Genomic DNA, 23,874 nt, shown 5'->3' on the forward strand with positions numbered 1-23,874 from the left:
CAAAAGCCAGATAAGCATTTTTGTTCCATAACAGCTGTCCTTTAATAAAGTACTTCTATTCCTTTCATCTGGGAAGCAAACCAACATTCAAACTGGGGTGTGTGTTATCTTCACAGCTGCATTCTTCCCACAAACCACTCTAGCATTGCCTCTGATGAGAAGCTTTTGAGAGGCAAGCAGGTTTGAAGATGTATTGCTGTGATTAGTGTAATAGAAAGCTGAACTGCCAATAGATAGGCAGGACTTACGGTCAGAAAGGACATTGGGAGGAATAAAGGTGGAGTCACCAGCCAGATGTGGAGAAAGCAAGATGGGCAGTACGAAGATGAAGTAATGAGCCTCATAAAAGAACTCAGATTTTAAAATATGCATCAATTTAAGTTTTAAGAACTAATTAGGGAAAAGCCTAAGCTAAGGCCAAGCATTTCTATTTAGTAAGTCTCTGTGTCATTATTTGCAAGCAATGTACTAAGTACTACCTCAAATGGCATCCAACATGCAACACATACACAGAGCCCACTGCTCTCAGAGTACAGAGGTGCAGTTCCTTTAAGAGGCCTTGCTAACACTTGTGCGAGACTAGATAGAAACACCTGCCACTGGACAGACACAACAGCTCCCTAGAACTGGGAGAGTTAGGCACAGTTAGGACAGTTAGGCAGACCCAAAGTGGGTGGAGCCACCTCCAGCAACCAAAAGCTAGCCTTGCTGTGGAGGGCCTAGCAGGTTAAGGATTGGCTCACATGGTCAGAAAAGGCTGCAGACATGCAAAAAGTCAGGTCCAGACCAAAAAGAATTCTGAACAGATATAGTATGCTTAAAAATACGTTTAGATGCTAAAAGAAAAGAAAATGGGTATGGACAGTCATAAAAAATAAAGTTTAAAAATAATAGTCTTTAAAGAGAGAGTAATGTAATAAAAACATAAGTCACATAAGGATGGAAAATATTATAAGGCAGGGGTTTGGACCTATATAGTGCTTTGTTAATTTCGAATTTTTTGAATGCTAATGAACAGAATAGCGGCTGCTGATGACACTGGATTGTGGAAGGGATGGCTGAATTAAACGAGCTTGTATACTTTTAGTAATGTTTTGGCTTCAAAATGAAAATAAGGAAATACGTTGCATTGGGAGAGAGGTTGTGCCTTTGTTTCCACAGGAAACAAAAAGCTATGAATTTCTTCAAAATGAATAAAGATCAGATTTGACTGGGGAGATCCGAAAATGTTGATTACAGACATGAAAAAAAAAAAAAACAAAAAAGACTACAGAACAAGTGATGTATATGCTGATCCCTCTACCATGGGAGCAGCTCTGAGACTGGATGAGGCATGATAAATCTTGTTGGCTACAGAGTCCTCATGACTATTTGATAAAAGCCATCCTTTCATATGGCATGGACAGAGGTCTGATTATACAGTCCAAACAAATGTTTAACATAAAATTAAAAGGTGCCTTTTACCTGCTCAAACATAAAGCAAAAAAAAAAAAAAACTGTCTTGTACACACCACACATTTTATACTTGTTTTAATGCAGATATGTATGTTACCTTTAAAAGTTTGTGTTTTAGGAGAAAAGCGGTCCAGACACCAATGAAGACTAGTAGCCCATGTGATTCAGCCTCTCGGAATGCCTCTGTTGCAGTTTCCTCAAAATTCTGTATCCAGAACAACTTCAAAGCTGCTACTTGAGATGGCCCACTACATACTACTCCAACCAGGACTTCAGATAAACACTGCACTTTCCCATTACACAAAGACTGGACAACAAATGTTACTGCTAGTTTTCCCAGGACTTGATCATTGTCCCAATTCTCTCAGAATCCCCTAAAGAAGTCATCACTCCCAGACAGCAGGAAGTAGTCTAGAGAACACAGCGCTTACATTTCCAAGAGATTCAGAGATATGGTGGGTGGTTTTTGGTCATTCAATGGATTATGGATGTTTATCATCATTTAGGAGGATTGGTTGCAAATTGTTGTTGGTCATGGTCAGGGAAAAAGCTGAGCAAAGGAGAGTAGAGTCAGGGGTCTCTTCTGAAGGGAAAAAGGGAAATATAGCATAGAAATGATGGGATAAAAGGGTGGGTTGTTGAGTCTACTTTTGAATTAAACAACAACTACTAGTCTCAAATATTTTACATTGGTAAGGATTTTTAGATACTGATACAAATTTAAGGTTATTTCTGTTATATTGCATATATGCTTCTACTCTTGTTTAAGGTATTGTATGTATGCAGTTCCTTGAAAGCTATTATTATAAACTATTTAGGAAAATTAAGAAATGAAAGTTAGTAGTCATCTATTACAAACTTACAGTCATGTTAGATATGTTTTCAAGGTTATACAAAGATACATTTTAAATAGATATGTAATCTTCAAACACTTCAAAAACCCAGAATATGGAATTTAAAATATTTTAATAACATAGGCTTTTCATGATAGTGAGACACATCTGCTCCTGGCATCAACAATTTCCTTCAAAAAAGAATTTTGGACCCTGAGTCCTTGGTGGTGTCCAGTGGTCATTTTGTTGTAGAACCATTCCAGCCTGAGTGGCCATTGCTTCCAACCAGAGCCAGTATGTCATCCAGGCCCAAGCTGCTACCAAGGGCCATATCCAGGTCTGTAGTCCAGCTGCAGCTGGGGGCTGTGTTGAAGTCTGTGGCCCATGTCATTTCAGGAGGCCTTTGGAATCATCCAAGATGAAATCAGAGGGCCACGCTGAGCTGGACCCACCCTTCACTGGCCCTGGGAAAGATGGCCTTGCCTCTCACTGGATACTATAGCAAGAGAGCTGGCCTCTGCACTTGGGAGAAATGGCTCCAGCCCTCACCACAGACTAGGGTAAAGCAACTCTGAGGATGTGGACATAGGGGAGCTGACTCCACCCTCTCACCTGAGGCAGGTGGCCCCAGTAGGCCAGACTGACCAGCACAGCTACCACCCAGGCCCACAGCTGGGAGCTGGGTTGGCCCACCCTAGCTAGCATCTACCCCAAACTGAAGCTCATGAAGGGACTGATCCTGTAGAACGATACCTGAAGGATCTCCAAAACTTGGAGCAACAATAGGATATCCTAGGAGTTCAGTGAGGATTCAGTGATGGTGGTGTACCAAATACCAGAGGCCTTGAACCAGACCAGTGACTCACTGCAATGAATATTTGCTAGTAAAGCTGGTAGACAAAAGGGTATTATTATATGATACACCAAGGCCCCCAGTGTCACCAGGATGAATGAAGAGGTGCTGGAGAAGCAGGAAAGAAGCAGCAAAGAGGGTTTGTCGTTGTTTCTTGTTTTGTCTTTTTTTTTTTTTTGCTTTGTTCTTGTTTTTGTTTGCTCACTTTGTTTTGTTTCCTTCTGTTGAGGGCTCTGGAAGGGTGAGAGGAGGATACAGGGGCACTAGGAGGTGAGCAGAATTGGGGTACATGATGTGAAACTCCCAAAGAATCAATAAAGTAAAAAAATATATATATTGGGCTTGAAAAGTCACCTTATGAAGTTTACTTTCTTTGTGGCACAAGTTAGTCACTGAGCAAAGAAACTGCCCTTGCCTCAACTGTTGATAGTATGCTGTCCAAACTGGACAAGCAGGACAAAAAAGGAAGAAACTGCCAAACTTTGCCAAGACAAAGTAGGACAGTCTTTCAAAATTCCTGCTTTACAAAATAGTCTGTCAGATAATCTAGGCCTGTAGGACAAAGATGAATGCCTCAACATTACAGAAGAATCCTGGGGTGACTTTCCAGGCAGACAGACTTCTTCATCATTTCATAGTTTAGGAAGTTGTTTGCTTTGCATTTTCTGTTTACTCAGGTAATATATCTTTCTCAGATCTCTGATGGAGTTGAAGACTAGATAGTTATAATTAAGTTTCCCTTAGTCCCAATAAAAAGTAAATTAGGTACAAAGCTTTGGACTCATCAAGAGAGAATAGGTAATGGGAGTATTTTCTCCAAATATGCCAAATACAAATGCACAGGATATTGTGAATGTAATCCTTACCTGATTATTATTCTTATTGTATATAGTTTTACTATATTAAGAGTTTAGACAGAATGGGGAAATGTTATGGCATATTTGTACACTGCATGAAGATGTATTGCTGTGATTGGTATAATAAAACAAATGCTATACAGCCAATAGCTAAGCAGGAGAGATAGGCAGGACTTCCCAGCAGAGAGAGGGGGAGATAATTGAGGCACAAAGGAGTCTTCAGTTGGATGCAGAGGAAGCAGGATGAGCAGTACAGAGTGGGGTAACCAAGCTACATAAAGAGCACAAATTAAAAAAATATTGGCTAATTTACATTTTAAGAACTAGTTACGAACAATCCTAAGCTAAGGCCAAGCTTTCATAATTAATGTGTCTGTATCATTTTTGTGAGCTGGTAGCCCAAAGAAAAATCCATCTACAAAGGTTTGCCTTGCCCATGCAGTGGCTGCCAAGTTTATCTTTCAAGGTAAGTAGTGCTAAATTTTTACATCTACAGTCACGATACATATTAACAATATGGATTCCAAGATAGATCTTTTGACTAGAAACACTAAAAAGCAAATGAAAGCCTCACTGCATTTAGCATCAGGCTATGCAAATTGAACATATAAGATCAAAATACTCTTTACAATAACTTTTTGTAAGACATAATGGCATGTGAGAACTACTAATGACACCTGATTGTATTCCAATCCAACTCACTTGGAACAACTCATTAATTCTTATTGCCTGCCTGTTCCAGTGGAGCCAGTCTGCAACAACCTCCTTTTCAAAGACAACTCCTGAGGATTGAAATGGTCTCCAGTGCCAATTTCAGTTAGAAACATGGTGCTCTCATTCCTGGTAACCTCTATTCCTGAAGAACATTCATTTCCAAAGACCTCTCAGGACAACTTCCTGTGTGTACTACACCTTTCATTAACAGCACTGTAATATGATCTCACTAAATCCATACCCCAAACAATTGCCTAGAATTTTTAGTTTGCCTAAGTGGAAATTTATTTTGGTACTCAACCAACCCACAAGCATCAAGTGCAGCACCTTCAAACCAGGAACACTGATTAGTCATAAAAATGCAAACATAAACACTAAAGAAATCTGTATTAGAGAGCTACAGTAAGCATAGTATTAGAGACCAAGTATGATCATTAATAAACAACTATTTATTGACAGATAAAATTAAAATAGATTGTTTCTTGAGACAGGATCTTACTATGTAACCCAAGCATAGACTGGAACTTGGTGTATAACACACACACACACACACACACACACACACACACACACACACTCACACACACACTTTCCCTAAAAAATAAAATAACAAGTAACAAAAACAAAAAAGTATAGCAGAGGGAGGCAGGTGGATCTCCCTTGAGTTCAAGGCCAGCCTGGGGTACATGGTAAGGGGAAGGGAAAATATTTTATAATTGTATTATAAATAAATGTAATAATATTATATCCCCAAAAAATGTCTAAACAAGTGAATGAGATCCAATGGACATGGACATGCCATCAAGCTGACCAACACAAATATTATGGAAATTCCAGATAACTCTAAGCAGTCTAAAGACAAAGAAACCTATGAAAGATATATACCATCAAACTATCTAAAGACACAGAATCCTGAAGACAGCAAGAGGGAAGCAATCATCACAGATTTGGATTCAGATTTTTTTCATCATATTTTAGAGGCTTGGCTGAGGGATGAAGTCTAGAGACAGAACACCTTTTTAACATGCACTTAATACTGAATACCAAAGGGATAACAGGTAGGGCAGGAAAGACTGTTACTCAAAGTGCCAAGGGTAGGCTGGAGATGCAGTTCTGGGGCAAACTTACCTAACCTTAGGAAGTTCCTAAATCCGATACCTAGCAACAAAAATTTAAAATGCAATATAGCATATGAACAGAATAGAAAACTGTTCACGTGATCGTGGTGGCTGACAGCCAGGCATGAATGGTTATGTATGCCTATAATCCCAGCACTTAAGAAAAAGAAGGAACCCGAGAGTTCTGGGCCAGTGGCTGGCATCAGATGTCTTCCTCAATCATTCCCCATTTTATTTATCTATCCACCCATCCATCCATCCACCCATCCATCCATCCATCCATTTATTTGAGGCAGGGTCTCTTACTAGAGCTAGATACCTGGTTAGACTGGCTGGCAGCAGGGATCCTCCTCTCCATCTCTCTACATGCTCCACACCTGAACTCCTGCTTGTTTAGCAAAGTACTTTATTTTACAAGAGCCATCTCAGCCCTCATCCTGAGCTGTAAAGGTTCCCAGTACAGTAGGAATCAATGGGTTAACAGTAACGTAGGAGACAGTTTCTGGGTGACTTCCTCATGTTTCTCACATTTGCTTAAGACCTAAATAGCCACTAATGGATGCTGCAATTTCACGCAGCAGAGTTTATTTCCCTGAAAACAGGATGGGACTAATTTGATATTAAGCGTTTTATCTTGAAATGCATATTTAACTTTGCCAATTGATTTTTCCCCTTTTCTGGTTTTTTGAGGCCAGGTTTCATGTAGTGTAGGCCAGTCCCAAACTATATAGTTGAGAATGGCCTTTAGTCCTGGTCCTCCTGCTCAACCTCCATGGTACTAAGATTATGCACTATTTACTAAAACTGAGGGTTTAAAATCTATTTTAAACACATGCCCCAGTGCACAAATGGAGGTAAGAGAACAACTTTGAGGAGTGGGTTCTCTTTCAACCATCCATGGGTTGTGGGATTAAACTTGAGTTTATCCACAGAACTACCTCACCATTCCTAATAACATTATTCTGAAAATATTGAACACAATTCTAATTCCCCCCAAAGTACTTTAAACTACAATGCAAACCTTTTGAATTTTCTTAGTTACTTTTCTATGCTGTGACAAAACACCATGACCAAAGGCAACTTATAAAAGAAAGCATTTAATTTGGAGCTCATGTCTCCAGAGAGTGAGTCTATGACCGCTATACTGAGGAGCATGACAACAGGTAGGTAGGTAGGCATAGCACTGGAGCCATAGTTCTGAGCTTACATCTGATCTCTGATCCAAAAGCTCAAGGCAGAGAGAGAGCTAAGTGGGAATGGCATGGGCTCTTGAAACCTCAAAGTCACTTCCAGTGACACACCTCCAATAAAACTACACCTCCAAATCCTACCCAAACAGTTCCACCAATGGGAATTAAGTATTCAAATATATGAGCCTATGGAGGCACTCTCATTGAAACCACCACAGCAATGTTTGTTTAAGATATCAGTAGGACATTTCTAAACTCACATCAGTCTCTTAAGCAGGGCACGGTATGGCTGCAAAAAACATCACAGATGACACAGGTTCTCTTTCAATGGCTCCTCTCCATTTATCTCTGGGTGTTCCTCAAGAACACTGAGTACTACAATTATCATTCCATTAGCCCTGTCAGTCTGATCAACATTTACAGTGAAATTCTGCTCATAAATGAAATACTGAGTCACAGCATGTGGCACAGATTCCAAAAAGGGGTGCTTTCTAGATACTGACATCATTATTTATTCAGTTGCTGTCTATAAACCACTTTCTATCATCAGAGTATCAGAGTAAAGAGTAGCAGGAAACAGAAGCTTGGGAAGATGTAGTAACAAGAAAGTTCTTAGGAACACATTATTTCTTTACCAAGAATGCATCATTGTTCAAGCCAAGTGTGATGGCACACACCTGTAGTCTCAGCACAACCTCAAGAGTGCCACAAGCTGGGGACCAAGTGTTCAAACACATGAGCCCAAGAGGCTATTGTACATTTAAAATACAACATTACAGAACAATAACAAAATGCACTCAGTAGCAATTTGAGAAGTTGTAAAGAGGATGAAATTGCTGACATTCAACATTGACAAAGAACATAAACCACTGCAACTTCATCTACAAAGCCTGAGCTAGTAATGACAACTAAATATGTCAACAGGAAAACAAACCCAAGAGATGAGCTGTTTGGCATGAGGATCAAACACATATATAGTGAGTTATGGCAAAAAATATTATTTTAATTTTTCTCTCTCAAAATGACCAAAAACTTTCAACAAGAATCAAAATCTAATGTCAGGCACGGTAGATCATACATGTAATCCTAGCTCTTGGCAGACAGTGGCAAAGGATACTGTTGAGACAAATTTGAAGCCAACCAGGGCTACATAAGTTCCAGGATAACTTGGGCTAGCCTCAAAAAAGCACCAAAAGTTAAAAATAAATATTTAAGCACTACTCTATACTGCTTCTTTATATTAAGTCAGTAATTACAATGTACCTACAGAATCAGGCCCAGTGCTGTACTCAAGGAGCATACATACCAAGAGAGTATACATACACTGTGCAAGCAGAGACAGGTGTGCAGATAATTACCACAAATAACTCCAATTTTGAACAAGTAACATAAAAAGAAAGCAAGGCATAATTACCTTTGCCTATATGAAGAACAGAGGCAAGGCTTCACAGATCTAGGACCTAAATATGTAAGCAATGGTATCTGAGGGAAAGGAGCAAAAACAGGCAAAAAAAAAAAATAGCTTGGGGGCTTGAGAGATGGTCCAATGGTTAAAAGCACCAGTTGCACTCCCAGAAGACCTAAGCCTAATCCTTAGCATCTACATGGCAGATCACAACCATGACTCAACGCCCTCTTCAGACCTCCATGAATGCCAGGTATGCACACGGTGCCCAGACATACATACAGGCAAAACACCCATATATATAAAGTAAATAAAGATGGATGGATGGATGGATGGATGGATGGATAGAGGGATGGATAGAGGGATGGACAGGGAGGGAGGGAGAGAGGGAGAGAGGAAAGGAAGGAGAGAAGGAGGGAGGGAGGGAGGGAGGGAGGGAGGGAGGGAGGGAAGAAGGGAGGGAGGGAGGACGGGAAGAAGAAGTGCTCAGTACATTGGTGTCTCATTCTGCCATCACCACAGTCAAACACTTACAAAGACTTACTCCCTTGTCTTTCTCCTCACTCACATCTTGCTAACTTTTACTGTCAATCTTAGCCCCTCTTCTAAAGCTTGCCAAAAAGAAATATCCAAATCTACCTAGGAAGGCTAACATAGTCAAGAGCTAATACGGTAGCTTCGTAAGTAACAAAAAAGCTAAAGCTGGGGTCATCCTTGTTGATTCTCTAGTGTCAAGTTTCTTGCTAGCCCCCTATGGCTCCCTTAATCAAAATATCTCTTTCCCTGCTCTCATCTCTGTCCTTCCTTCATCTCAACTATCCTATTCCTTCAAGTTTCCCTCCCCTTTCCCCTTTTCCCCTCCTCTTCCCCTTCCACCCTCCCTACTCCCTCCACCTCCATGCTCCCAATTTTGTCAGACGATGTCTATTTCCCCTTTCCAGGTGGATCTGATTGTCTTTCTTAGGGTTCACCTTGTTACTTAGCTTCTCTAGGATTATGAACTATAGACTCAATATCCTTTGCTTTAGAGCTAGTATCCACTTATGATTGAGTGCATACCATGTTCATCTTTCTGGTTCTGAGTTACCTCACTCAGGATGGTTTTTTCTAGTTTCATCCATTTGCATGCAAATTTCAAGATGTCATTGTCTTTTACTGCTGAGTAATACTCCAATGTGTAAATGTGCCACATTTTCTTTATCCATTCTTCAGTTGAAGGGCATCTAGGTTGTTTCCAGGGTCTGGAGAGTACAAATAATGCTATGAACATAGCTGAACAAATGCAGGAATCCACAAGGATGACCCCTGTTTAGACCCTAAGCAATAGAGGAGAAGGTACCTAAACTGGCCTTGCCCTATAGTCAGATTGATGAATATCTTAAATGTCACCATAGGATCTTCATCCAGACCCACAGCAGAGCACTGGGCTGAGCTCCCAAAATCCAGTTGAAGAGTGGGAGGAGTAGAGCAAAGAGGCCAAGATCATGATGGGTACACCCAATGAAACAGTCTACTTGAGCTAACAGTAGCCCACCAACTTCAGCCGGACAGGGAAGGAACCAGCACAGGACCAAACTAGATAGACCCTCTGAATGTGGGTGACAGTTGCATGGCTGGGGCAAACTGAGGGGCCACTGGCAGTGGCACCAGGATTTATCCCTATTGCTTGTACTGGCTTTTTGGAACCCACTCTCTCTGGATGGATACCTTGCTTGGAGTAGATATAGTAGAGAGGGCCTTGGACCTTACCCAAAGCAATGTGCTTTACCCTCTCTGAGGAGTGGATGTGGGATGGGGTGGGAGGGTAGGTGGAGGGAATGGGAACTGGGATTGGTATATAAAATGAAAAGATAGGTTCTTTTTAAAATAAAAACTAAAATAAAATAAATTTTAAAAAAGCTAAAGCAAGCACAGGACCCTGTCTCTCAAAGCAAATAAAAAACTGCTTCAGGCTGGCCTCAAATTCGCAATTCTCTTGTCTTACCTTCCCAGCTGCTAGCACTGGAGGCACAGTTTAGGCTAGCAACCACTGATGAAGCTACTCTCAGCTCTCTTCTCACATGGTGAAGATAAATATCACAATTTCTTGTCAATGGACCATTACAGTATTCATTGTAGAAACAACAATTTTCAACATGGGGTTGGAAATACAGGTGTCCTGTCCCTTGCCCCACTGTTGTGGGATTTTTACCAATAAGTCAGCTACCCTTACTACTGCTCAGTTCTGATGCTTATTGAGACTAAAGAATATTTACCTTAGAACTCATAGGCTCAGAACAAAAATTAAACCAACAAAGACTCCGTTGTTATGTGCTGGCTAGAAAACGTTAGTATCTTTTAAGGAAACAGTAAGATAGTTTGCAGCTTTCTGGCACAGACAGAAGACTAAACCCATAGAAAGGAAAGAACTGTCCCTGCAATGGTCCCACCCTCCAGAATGCAAAAGCTCTGGACAAGGGTATGCTTTAAAGGGACCTTCAAGTAAGACTAAAATATTGCTTTCTATTTGTATGCACGGTAATTTTTAAGACTTGCAATCCTCCTGCCTCAGCTTTGTGAGAAGTTATTATTTTTACCTACACTGCCAAGCCTGCTTCAATGTACTATACTCACATTCAGTTCAGTTAAGAAAAATGAGGCTGACAATTTAGCTCAATGGAATAGTACTTCCCTAGCATGCACAAGATCCTGAGTTCACTCTCCTTTCATCAGTCTGTCTCAGAGATTAAATGCTAACACACTCAAAAACTTCCCAAGAACTAAGCAAAAGAGACTTATTTCCTAAACAAAAGCTACTAATCCTTAAAATATAATCAAGTGAAATTTGGACAGGAATTCAACCAACCACTGAGACTTAGAAGTGACCATTTATTGAATATGTTCTATGCACTATCACAGCACTAAGCAGTTGCTCATTTACTCCTCATGACTAGGAAACAGCTTAAAGATCATCTCACTTCACAGAGGAAGAAAAAAAAAACTTACAGAGATATAGACAAGATCTGGCCACAGCAATATTCACATCTAAAACCTGTTTTGTTCTTTCTCCCATTCTTTTTGTTTTCTGAGACATGGTGTGATGGTTTGAAAGAAAATGGCCCCCAAAGAAAGTGGCACTCTGAGAAGGTGTAGCCTTGTTGGAGGAAGTATGTCTCTGTGGAGGCAGGCTTTGAGGTCTCATATATGCTCAAGATACTGTCTGGTGTTTCAGAACACTTCCTGTTGCCTGCAAGACGTAGGACAGTCAGCTACTTCTCCAGGACCATGTCCGCCTGCATGCCACCTTGTTGCGCCATGATGATAATGGACTAAACCTCTAAAAATGGAAGCCACCCCAGTTAAATGTTTTTCCTTTAGAAGAGTGGCTGTGGTCTTGGTGTCTCTTCACAGCAATAGAAACCCTAAGGCACATGGTCTTGTATAGTAGCCCTGGCTGGCCTAGGTCCCAATATATAGATTCACAGAACTCACAGATATCTGCCTGCCTCTGCCCAAGTGCACTGGGATTACTGTATGTCAGTACACCAGGCATAAATAAAACTTCTACTTTTCAATAATTTTATCCTTTGAGTACTGGAATACTAATGTAAATTCATAATTAGTTTTTGCTTAATTTTATATTTTGGATACTACTGGTTTTCTGGGAGACATGGCTGAGCACCTAGTGTGTACCAAACACTGTTCTGGACAGTTAAAGTGTTATCAGTGAAAGAAAAATCCCTACTCTTGAGGTGAACAGATTGCAGCAGTATAGTAATTGAAATGTATGGTTAATCTTATCAACTTGACTAGATTGAGAAATACCTAGAGTATCAGTAAAGCACACCTCTTGGGATGTGCAGAGTTATGACGGCTACGTTTAGGTTCATTTTGTCTAGTTTGTTTGTTTTGTTTTTTTAACACAGGGTTTCGTTCCGTAACCCAAGCTGACCTAGAACTATGTAGCTGAGGCTGGCCTGTTAACTCCTTCCTCAGTCACCTGAATGCTGGATTTCAAGCATAGAACCCACCACACTGAGACTACTTCCCTTGATAGAGTCATACCATGACAGTTTTATGAAAAGCATGTCAAAAGTAGGGGGTAGCACCTTTTTGGAGGAAGGTCATAACAGGCCAGTGCTTGGGGGATGGAGATATATATATATATATATATTCCTGACCCCTTCTATTTCATCTTTCTGTTTCCAATGCCAAGAAGTGAGTAGCAGGGCTGTAATGTGGGATTCCCCTCTGTATGCTGTGAATACCATTGCCTAATAAAGAAACTGGCTTGGCCTGATAGGGTAAAACAGAGCAAGGAGGGGAAAACTAAACTGAATGCTGGGAGAAGAAAAGCGGAGTTTGAAGAAGCCATAGAGCTGCCACCACAGACTGGCATGCCAAAACTTTGCCAGTAAGCCACTGCCCCATGGTGATACACAGATTAATGAAGATGGGTTAAATAAATATGTAAGCGTTAGCCAATAAGAAGCTAGAGCTAGTGGGCCAAGCAGTGATTTGATTGATGGACTCATATGGTAGACGAAAACAAGCATCTCACGCATACACAACGTATAGAAATAAATAAATGTAATTTTTTTAAAAGTTAGTAGTAGAGTAAGCCACAAAGTCTTGCCACTTTGACGTTCTAAGAGCATGGGGACAACACTGGCTGAAGCCTCTGAAGTCATAAACCAGATTAAAGATCTATTCCTGTAAAATGAGTTTGGCAGCCAGAGGGACACAAGAGTAGCTAACATTGACTCTTCCCATGTGCTCAGTTTTTACATACTGACTACCATTCTGGAGGAAGCAGGGACTGAGGGATGTGCTGGTTAGCGTTTGTCAACTTGATACAAACACAAACGTATCTGGGAACATAGAACCTCAATTGAGAAATTATCTGCATCACATTGACCTGTGGGTAGACTATGAGCCGTTTCTTGATTAATTACTTTTATAAATTTCATTATTTAAAAAACTGCAAATAAAAACATTGCACGTCAAAATTAACCAGACCCCAAGTTTATATAACCTAATAAACTTATATAGAGTCAGAATTGGCATGCAAAACAAGCTATGAAGTGCCACATTAAACTTTATGCTTTTAGTACAGAATGTATTTTTTTTTCATTTACCACCAAGCCCTCAAAAAATTAACCAAGCCCATAACAAAATTAACACTAGAAAAAATTACTTTAAGCCGGGCGGTGGTGGCTCACGCCTTTAATCCCAGCACTCGGGAGGCAGAGGCAGAAGGATCTCTGTGAGTTCGAGGCCAGCCTGATCTACAAGAGCTAGTTCCAGGACCGGCTCCAAAAAAGCCACAGAGAAACTCTGTCTCGAAAAACAAAACAACAAAAAAATTACTTTATACCTGTGTGTACGTATGTATGTATGTGTATGTATATGTGTGTGTGTGTGTGTGTGTGTGTATTAACCTGTATTCATTGTTTCACTCAGTTCTTTGTGTTATTCTGTACCTACATGTTCACCCACGGTGGGTGGTGTCACCCCTGAGCAGGTGGTCCTGTTTATATAAGAAAGCAAGCTGAGCAAACCATGGGAAACAACCTGTAAGCCACATTCATTCATGGCTTCTGCTTTCTGTCCTGCCCTGACGCCCTCAGTGATGAACTGTTACCTTCTAACTCACATAGCCACTTAAACATAGTTCAAATAAACTCAACCACATCAAACTCATATACTAATTAATTTAACCTCGAAAGATATTCTCATAGTAACACTATTTTTGTGCATGCTAAATTAACTGTTACTAAGTAAATTGGTACAAAATATTTTTAGTATCATGCTGGAAACACATGATTTCCTTTCTAACCCAATTTAGAAGAGTCAACTTCTGAGCAAAAATGTTACTGCTTAGATACCTGAAGCCTACAATTATTTTGCCAGCATAATTCTAAAGATATATTTATAGGCACACTGACAGTCCTAGGGACTGAACCAGTCTCTGCAATCTGTATATCAAGCTCTATCGATGAGCTACATCACCAGTTCCTTGGAAATTGCTAAGTAATCCCTAAAGCTCTATTAATTTTTAAGACTTAAAGTTTTTCCAGATATAAGAATATCATTCTAGGACTGCAAAATGGCTCTGTAGGTAAAGAGATTTGCCAATAAGCCTGGTGGCCAGAATCTGACCCCCCCAGGATGCACAAGATCTAAGGAGACCACCAGCTCCCACAGGCTGTACTTTGACCGCCACACATCCACACAATATACAAACACAGAAGAAATAATACAATAACAAAAAATAAAATAATTCTAGTGTATTAAACTAAACAAAATATGAAACATGAGTCAGTATCCAATTTAAAACGCAAAATAACACAAGATAGGTGGGGGAAGCGGGGGAGGGGGAGATGGCACCTCAGAACATAAGGCTTGTTGTGGTTTGGACTCTGAAGTCACTTACTAAAATTGTCACCTCTGCTGGGCAGTGGTGGCACACGCCTTTAATCCCAGCACTTGGGAGGCAGAAGCAGGCAGATCTCTGTGAGTTCGAGACCAGCCTGGTCTACAAGAGCTAGTTCCAGGACAGGCTCCAAAGCCACAAAGAAGCCCTGTCTCAAAAAACCAAAAAAAAAAAAAAAAAAAAAAAAAAAGTCACTTCTTAGAAAAATTAAATAAATTAAATGTCTCATTTTTTAAAAGCTGGAATAGTGGGCAAATGGGTTAATACTGTCCCTAGTTTTTCTTAAATGTGACCTTCAAGAATACAAATTAACTTACAATTACAAACAATAAGCAAGTGATTTCTTAATTACATTGAGAGCCTGTGTGGAAGTCAGCGGTTTGTTCTCTCTCCACCATGTGAGACTGACGACTGAATGCAGGTTTGGGCTTAGTAGTACCAAGCACCTTGACCTGCTGAGCCATCTCACCAGTCCCAAGTTACAACTTGGGAAAAATCATATGCCATAGCTTCAAAAGACAATATAAGTAGAAAATTTCCTTGAATTCTGACTCAAAAAAAAAAAAAAATGTTTGTGAGGAAAGTGGGTGACAAGCAGCATCACAGTACTACAACAAGACCAAAGAGTTAAATAAGGACACAGGAAAACACCAGAAACCTAGAACATGTAATCCACAAGGACAACCATTAGAAAGCTAAGAGATGAACTGTACTTATACAGACTGCAAGATTCAAACAAAAAAAGAAGAAAAAAAGCTGCCTAGAGTCCCAGTGCTGGCAGCTACGGACACATAAAAGGCACTCCTTAAAATGTGCTCAGCAATAAACGGTAGAGCAATTTCTAAATGTTGCCGGTGCAAGAGCAGTTTGCCTTACACCCAGCAAAGGCAGCAGTGCTCCTCTGATGTCCATCTTTGCGTAGAGATGCATCTACTTGGAAGAGCTCAGCATTAGCATACACCTTCTAGAATGTAACTTGGCCACACAATGGGAATGTGTTCACATCTTCTGATCCAATGCCAACTCAGGAACTCATCCTTAGGAAATGCAGGTCAGACCGAGGTAAAATAGCAAAACCCTGGAAACCATGTCCAGTGATGAGGAGATAATCAAATATAGAAACTATGAAGGCCTAAAAAGTTTAGCTACAGTGGGCCACTCTGTTGCATTTTGGCCCTAGATTCCTCCTGTACCAAGGAAGCACTTCCTATCACAGCTGTGCCTTTCCCTGATGGTGGGCCTCCTGCAATCATAACCACAGTGCAGGTGTATGCGAAAGCATCTTCAGGTACAGAGGGCCAGAGTGGTACTTGTGGGCAATCACTGGAGGTGGTAGGTAGGTGGTGACTTCCAGAGTGTGAGAGATGCTTTCTTTGTTCTCCTGCAGCAAATACAAAAGTGGATTTCACACGCTGAAATGTCAAATTGTTCTGGAACAAACTAGCCTTTCCTTGCCTGTTTCTAGTGAATGTTGGTGATGGACCCCTAGCCCAGGAGTATTCTGGCAACAGTCCCACAGTCAATGACAGTACTATGTCTCAAGCCCTACAGCTTGCTTTAATTATTCTTTTAATTCTAATTCTGTTCATGTATATACATCTATGTGTGGGTATGTACCCATGAGAGCCAAAGTGCCCCAGAAGGCAAGAGGTATCAGATCCCTGAAACTAGAGTTACAAGTAGTTAACAACTGTCTGATGTGGATGAGAACTGAATTCAAGTCTCCTGAAAGAGCAATACACTATCTTAACCTCTGAGCCATCTCTCCAATCGCTATAGCCTGATTTTTACATATCATACTTACTTTTGCTAAAGAGAAAAAAAGGTTTAGATACAGAAAAATATTGGCACCATTACTAAAACTACAGATTTTAAGTAGATCATTCAATAAAACTTTGTTTGCTGAGACGTGAGGGAGCATGTAGCATGTGCCAGAGTCCCTGTGGAACTCAAAGGGCAACTTTTAAGACAGGGTCTCTCCTTCCACTATGTGGATCCCAAAGATGGAACTCAAGTTTGGTGGCTGAGCAATCTTACCTGCCCATACAAAATTTCTTAAAAGGCTTTTAGAGACATACTTGAAAAAGAAGACAGAAATGCTTTGAAACACTGGCTTGAGTTCATCTCAAATTATGAAATACAAATGGTTTCTTTTGTATCACCTCTATACAGCCCTTCAAATTCCAAGTGGCCTATATTAACCTCAAGAAAGGGGGCTGCAGAGATGGCTCAGTGGCTAAGAGTACTTGGCATGCAATCATGAGGACCAGAGTTCAGATCCCAGCATGCAAGGCCAGTACCCACTGGCAACTCACTGGCAAACACATACATGCATATAGCCAAACACAGAGACACACACATAAATAAATACATTTTCCTTTAAAAATAATCAGGAAGCTCTCTAGGGCTTCCAAAGCTAAAATTTATATAATATATAGGCAAAGTCTACTCTGCCTCCATGTTCAGAAACTTGGGGACGTCATTAATTCGTCAACAGCCTCTAAACACGGTCATCTAAAATTTTTAATGAGAACACTGGGTTTTCAAGATTCTTAGATAACATAGAACAATAATGGGAAAATGGATGGAGGCAAAGAATCCTGAAAAGTTGCAACAAGGCAGCATGCCCCAGGCTCCTTAACTATGAACCTAAGACATACTCACAACAGACTAGCCACTACAGTGGCGTTTTGATTTGCTAAGCATCTAAACTTAAGTCACAGCACATTTTTTGAAACTGATTTTACCAATATTATCCCAAATAAATTTAATAAGCTATGTTACAAAACTCACAATTAAAATGAAGTATTACTGTATTTGTACCCAAGTACCCAGAAAACAGAAGGGTTATTACAAGTTTGAGGCCAGCCTGGGCTATGAAGAAAGTCAAGATTAAAATGGATTAATTAAAATATGCTGCGGATCCCGGTGGCAGCAGGCACTGGGCCATGTGGCGGCCGGCAGTGGGCAGGGGATCCCGAGAGCAGCCAGTCCCAGGCAAGGATGACTGCAGATCCCCAAGCGATGGCTGCAGCAGGCCACAAGGAAAAACAGAAGGAAGGTCTCCAAAGGCAGCTGGCCACGGGCAGGGAGACACGCAGCGAGTGAGAGACTGAGATATGGATAGGCATGCCATGCAGAGTGAGGTTGGATATTTATTTAGTGAGTTATGGAGGGGGAAGGGAGAGGGGGGAAGAGCAGAGAGGTGGGGGAGAGAGAGAGAAGGGAGAAACAGAAGCTGCCTTTTCAAGAAGGAGACAGAAAAAGGGAACTCAGGCTGCAAGCAAGAAGATCTGCTTGCCTCAGCAGATGGGGGAGTGGGCGTGGCTTGTCTCTTAAAGGGACAAGACAGATCATTACAAAAATCAGCATAGATATAGTGTCACCTTGTCTATAAATAAAAATAACTCAAAATTATTTCTGCTTTTAAATATTAAAGGTAGCTCAATAGCAATGCATGCTATAAGTATCCATGATTTTCTGCTGCCCCCACCTTCTATAAATAAACATTTTCTCCTAATTTATGTCACTATGAGATGACTAGATTGTGGATTGGGGATGTAGTCTATTAATAAGTATCATCTAGCACTGCACAAACCCCTGGGTTCAATCCCTAGTAACACCATCACATAAACAATAAAGGAAATCAGCACAGGAAATCAAAATATCCCTATACTTTATATATAGGAAAAGGTTTTTTAATTATGTAACTGTGTGTCTATGTGCCAAATATAGGACCCAGCCACAACAGGTTCAATAGAGGCCTCAGTAGAGTCTCAGTGGTTTACCCTAAGGCAATACTTGGTTCCAAGAAAGACCACAAACTGAAACCACCCAGCATCCAAAAGAAATTCCTAACGTTCCAACCATTGTAGATAAAGGCTCTTAGCTTTTACATACAGGACTTGGTCTCCTAATTGGTTTGTGTCGGGCTCTGGGAATAACACCAGTGTCACACAGTCACACACAACCACAATTTTCAGAAGTATATACAAATTCTTATGACAGTATCCACTTTTGAACTATATAATGCATTTGTGTGATGGGTAAGTCAGTACTCTGAGGCCAGAATTCTGGGAATTGGGGTCCTTAACATGGGCACTGAGACTGTAGACTATGTTCAAGTCCTCTGTGTAATGGATTAAATAAAAATGCTGCAGGTTCCCGAGTGGCTGCAGTTGACAGCAGGCCATGAGCCCATGCCACAGGTTGGGGGGGGGGGTGGGGGTGGGCAGGCAGCGGGCAGGGGGTCCCAAGAGCAGCCAGTCCTGGAACAGCGGAGTTCCCCAAGGGGCTGCAGCGGCCACGAGTCCCAGGCAGGGAGCCACATGCTGGGTGAGAGACCTTTGATGTAGGTGGGTCTTCTTTCTATGTGTTGCTTTCATTGGTTAATTAATAAAGAAACTGCTTGGCCTGATAGGTCAGAACATAGGTGGGTGGAGTAGACAGAACAGAATGCTGGGAAGAAGGCAATAAGTCAGACGCTATAGCTCTCCTCTCTGAGATGGACGCAGGTTAGAAATCTTCCCGGTAAGCCACCACCTCATGATGCTACACACATTAATAGAAATTGGTTAATCAAGATGTGAGAGTTAGCCAGTAAGAGGCTAGAGCTAATGGGCCAAGCAGTGTTTAAGTGAATACAATTTGTGTGTTGTTATTTCGGGTGTAAAGTTAGCCATGCAGGAGCCGGGTGGGAACGCAGCCCGGAGCTCCTTCTACAGACCTCAATGGAACTGACAGTCACATGAGGAGAGACAGTCAGTCAGTCACACCAAGAGACCATACCGCAGGTCTCTGAAGATGGCTGGTCCCGGACAGGGAGCCACACCACGGGAGAGAGACATAGGCCATGCAGAGTGAGGCTGAATATTTATTTAGTGGGTTAGGGAAGGGAAGGGAAAAGGGGGAGAACAGCAGACGGACAGACCAACAGACAGACAGACAGACAGACAGAGAAGGGAGAAGGGAAAATGTGGGGAGAAGGGAGAGACAGAAGCTGCCTCTTCCAGAGGGAGATGGAAAAAGGAAGAGATTCAGGATGAAAGCAGGAAGGAAGATCTGCCTGCCTCAGTGGAGGGGGAGTGGGCGGGGCTTGTCTCTTAAAGGGACAGAACAGATCACTACACTTTGGAAAAGCAGCAATGGTTTGAGACAGGGGTTCTGGCGTGGCTGTCATGGAATTCACTTTGCATACCAGGCTGGCCTTGAACTCACAGAGACACACCTGTCTCCTGAGTACTGAGATTAAAGGTGTGTGCCCCACTACTACCATCCTTAGAAAAAGATTTGCAAAGGATCAAGACCTCCCAGTTCTATTCTCTATGGTCCTAATCTAAGGTAAGTGGGACTATTCTGTTTGTGCTTAACAAATAAAGCTTGCCTGAAGATCAGAGTCTAGAGCTAGTCACACTAGCCAGAGACCAGGCAGTGGTGGCACACACCTTCAATCACAGCTCTCAAAAGGCAGAGGCAGGTGGCTCTCTTTGAGTTCAAGGACACCATGGGACACACAAGACTGATCCAGTCTAAAAGAGAAACAGAGCCAGGTGTTGGTGGTTCACACTTTTAATCTCAGTGCTTGAAAGTTACACGCTTTTAATTCCAGCACTAGGGAGGTGGAAGACAGGAAGGGATATGGCTGGGTAGAGATGAGAATATAATGCAGGAAGAGACAGGAACTCATTCAGACTAAGGACTTTAAGAGACAGGATACCCCATTTGATCTGATTCTTTCATAGAGGTAAGAACTAATGGCTGGCTGCTTGCTTCTCTGGCGTCCCAGTTTTCACCCCCGAATATCTGACTCCAGGTTTTTATTATTAAGACCAATTAAAAATCATGCTACAAAGGTAGATTTAAAAAGGAGATGAGAAAAGTAGAAAATGCATTGGCTTGAGCCCCGATTCTGCCACTTAGCTTTTTCACTGGAACCCTTGGCCTGCGTGGCTCTCCTAGCCACATAGGTAAACAAAACAGATGACTTAAAGTTTCTACAAGCTATTGGACAACTAAGGTAAGCATGGTATTACAGGCCTGTAGTACTCACATACCAGAGGCTAAGGGAGAAGGATCACCAGTTTGAGGCCACCCTGAGCCTCAACCAAAGCCTATCTCAAAACAAAACACTTTAGGCTTCCTCAATTTTGTCGAGTGTCCTTTCTTAATTCTAAGCAGTAGTAAATTTATTCATGGATTAACTTTTTCAATTAATCACAATTTGCAGAAGTGTACAAATTTTTATGACTATCCATTTTTAAAATATATGAGACTTAAGAGAGTTATTTATCCTAGAATATTTTCACAAATTTAATTATATCTTTCTTAGCAACTATGCTATGACCCATTTAAGTGTACCAGTAAACGATTACTCAACAATACATTACACATATAGGACATATGACTGATTATGCAATAACAACCACCGTTAACACAATTCATTTCTAACACATATCAGAAAATTAAAATCCAGGGATGTTTCTTTCAATAACATCTAAAACAACTGAGAATCCTCTGTAATAATCAAGGTACCATTCCAGGTTTAAAAGCTGGAGAGAAACTAAGTAGCCCTGTTCTTGAATAGTCCAACTTCTTGGGATTGGACCAAGACCTGAATGCAAGAAACTCAGCTTCACAATCTTTGTAAACGAGGTGACATTAACTAAGTCATCCTCAAATTCTTAAGTAGATGCACTGAAATTTAAATTAGATGTTTACAATCCCACCACTTGGAAGAGTTAAGCAGGAAAATCATCACATGTTCAAGACCAGCCCGGACTACTTAGAGAGTTCAGAGACAGCTTGAGCCACGAAGTCCAATCTTATCTCAAAAGAACAAATAGATCAAGGAGACACAAGTTGAGCTCACGTCTAGCCTCCTTTCTCAGCATTTTAAACCCCATCACCAGCTTACAGTCTAGACTTTTTTTTTCCTAAATTATTTTTTGTTCTTTTTTTTTGGGGGGGAGGGGGGCTCTTACTGTGTAGCTCTGGCTAGTCTGGTTACTTGTTATACAGATATAGATCAAGTTGACCCTCAGCTGTAGCAATCATCCTGCCTCAGTCTCTTAAGTGCTCGAATTATAAGAGGCATGACCATGTCTAGAACCTTAGCATTTTAATTGACAAGTTATAATTATATATTTGTATATATGTACATATTATGTTTCACATTACATAATGTAAAACATTATGTAATGTTTTACTATATATAGAATTTGGAATGATTAAAGTAAGTTAAACATAGCCTCTCTTTTTTGTGGGAATTTCTTTTTTAAGCGACTATCTACACCATAATTCAAAAACACTCTAATATTGATTGATAACAGAAGGTCACTAAATTCAACATTTGACAACTGTTAAAGAATCCAATGCAAAAGGAGGGAGACATCAGGTGCTTCATTCTCACAAGTCATAAATCTGTGACTGCAGACCACAGTGGCCTGAGAGCCACTCCTTTCTCAATATATTTCCTTGTGTTGGCATTAGATAGTATAGCCCCTACAAACAGTAACAAGTTAGTACTTCCCTACTCCTCCTAGTTAGCCCTTACCACAACTCGGTCATCTGCATCTAAGAGATAAGATAACCGCAGTCAATTCAAAGAGGACCCAAGACTGCTAAGTGGCAGGTACAGATTTTAAACGCAGGCCTTCTCAGACTTGTTATATTAAGTTATACTGTCTAGTGATTATATAAGAATCAAAGAAAGCAGCTATGCCCCTTGACTTCTACTCATTGGTGCAGGTTCTTGCATTAACTGTCCCTCCACAGCAAATACAACCGACCATACTGACACACCCATATGCACCCAATTCAACCTTGCCCAAAAAACAGGCTGTCCAAGGAAGCTACAATTCTTATCGTGGGTAAATAACAGAAAACAAACACCTCAAAGGCTATAGAAAAGTTCTAATAGAAAAGACGGCCTAAAGTCTGTTCTGCCTCATTCTCTTGGTATTAGACACCTACCTATTGGGGGAGAGGGCGGGTAAATCAGAAGGAGCCAAACAGGAGGCCGACAAATTTTCTTTATAGTTTATAGTTAGTCTTTTTCAGAAGAAGTTTGAGTTTCTGCTCCTCTGTTTCTCCAGGTCCTGTTCACGCCTGTCACTCTTTACTACCTGAACTGAGTCACAAGTCGCCTCGTTTCTCTCAGGGCACTCTGTCTGAATTATTCCTGTATCCAAACCAGTCAGACGGGTCAGCCGTCTCCTGTGAGGGAACCACAACAATCCTCTCGAAGGTATGAGAGCTGCCGCCACTGCTCTTCAAAACGACTGTAAAGCTCAACCCTGTAAGCACAGCCCTAAGACAGAGCAGCGACTCCTTGGCTCTAAATACCTACAAGAAATCATTCGCTTCCCCCTTTTTTTCCTCAACCAATCAAAAAAGCAAAACTCAACAACCACTCTCCCACTGAATTCGCCACCGCATTATATTTAAGTTCTCGGGGCAATTTCCATGAGTCTGAATCCAAACAAATTCCTTCTCTAGGAGAGGGGAAGAATCTCTCTAAAGACCAAACCCTACAGGATAGTCAACTTTAAGTTGAATACAGTTCCATCTATTTACTCGCGAAACACAATCAGCTCCAGGAAAACAGAAACGCGCCTCGCCCTTACTCCTTGTCTTAATAAATACTAGGAACTAATGGTCTCTGCAACAGCTTCCACCAGTGAGCTAGGCCATCCTCGACTAGCCATGGACAAATGACAAAGACCAAGTGAACTGGAGGCGCCAAGGCTCCCCCTGGCATTCCACAGAGGCGCCCACACGGGTCGCCTGCTTTCACAATGGGACTCCTTCGTCCCAAGTGGAGATTTCAAGAGTGGCTCCCCTCCCTCGCAGACCTTCTACAGAAGGCCGGACTAGCCTGTCCGGGCGAGCAAGTGACAGGTTGTAGTTAACCCTTCAGCCTCCACAGCCCCAAAGGCCGCAACAGTGACAGGCTCGGATTAACCCTTTCCGAGCCGCGTTAAGGGACAGCCCCCATCACAAGGCAGGATGGAATTGACCCTCGGGCTGCTGACCC

The 23,874-nt window shown here is 41.3% G+C and overlaps 1 protein-coding gene across 1 annotated transcript in view; it reads right to left on the minus strand.

The window, feature by feature from the left end:
- Positions 1 to 23,874, minus strand: part of Arl8b (ADP ribosylation factor like GTPase 8B) — a 46,608-nt gene that overhangs the window by 22,320 nt on the left and 414 nt on the right. The window lies entirely within an intron of this gene.

This window comes from Arvicola amphibius, chromosome 2 (genome assembly GCF_903992535.2).
Source record: "Arvicola amphibius chromosome 2, mArvAmp1.2, whole genome shotgun sequence".
Classification (NCBI taxonomy): domain Eukaryota; kingdom Metazoa; phylum Chordata; class Mammalia; order Rodentia; family Cricetidae; genus Arvicola; species Arvicola amphibius.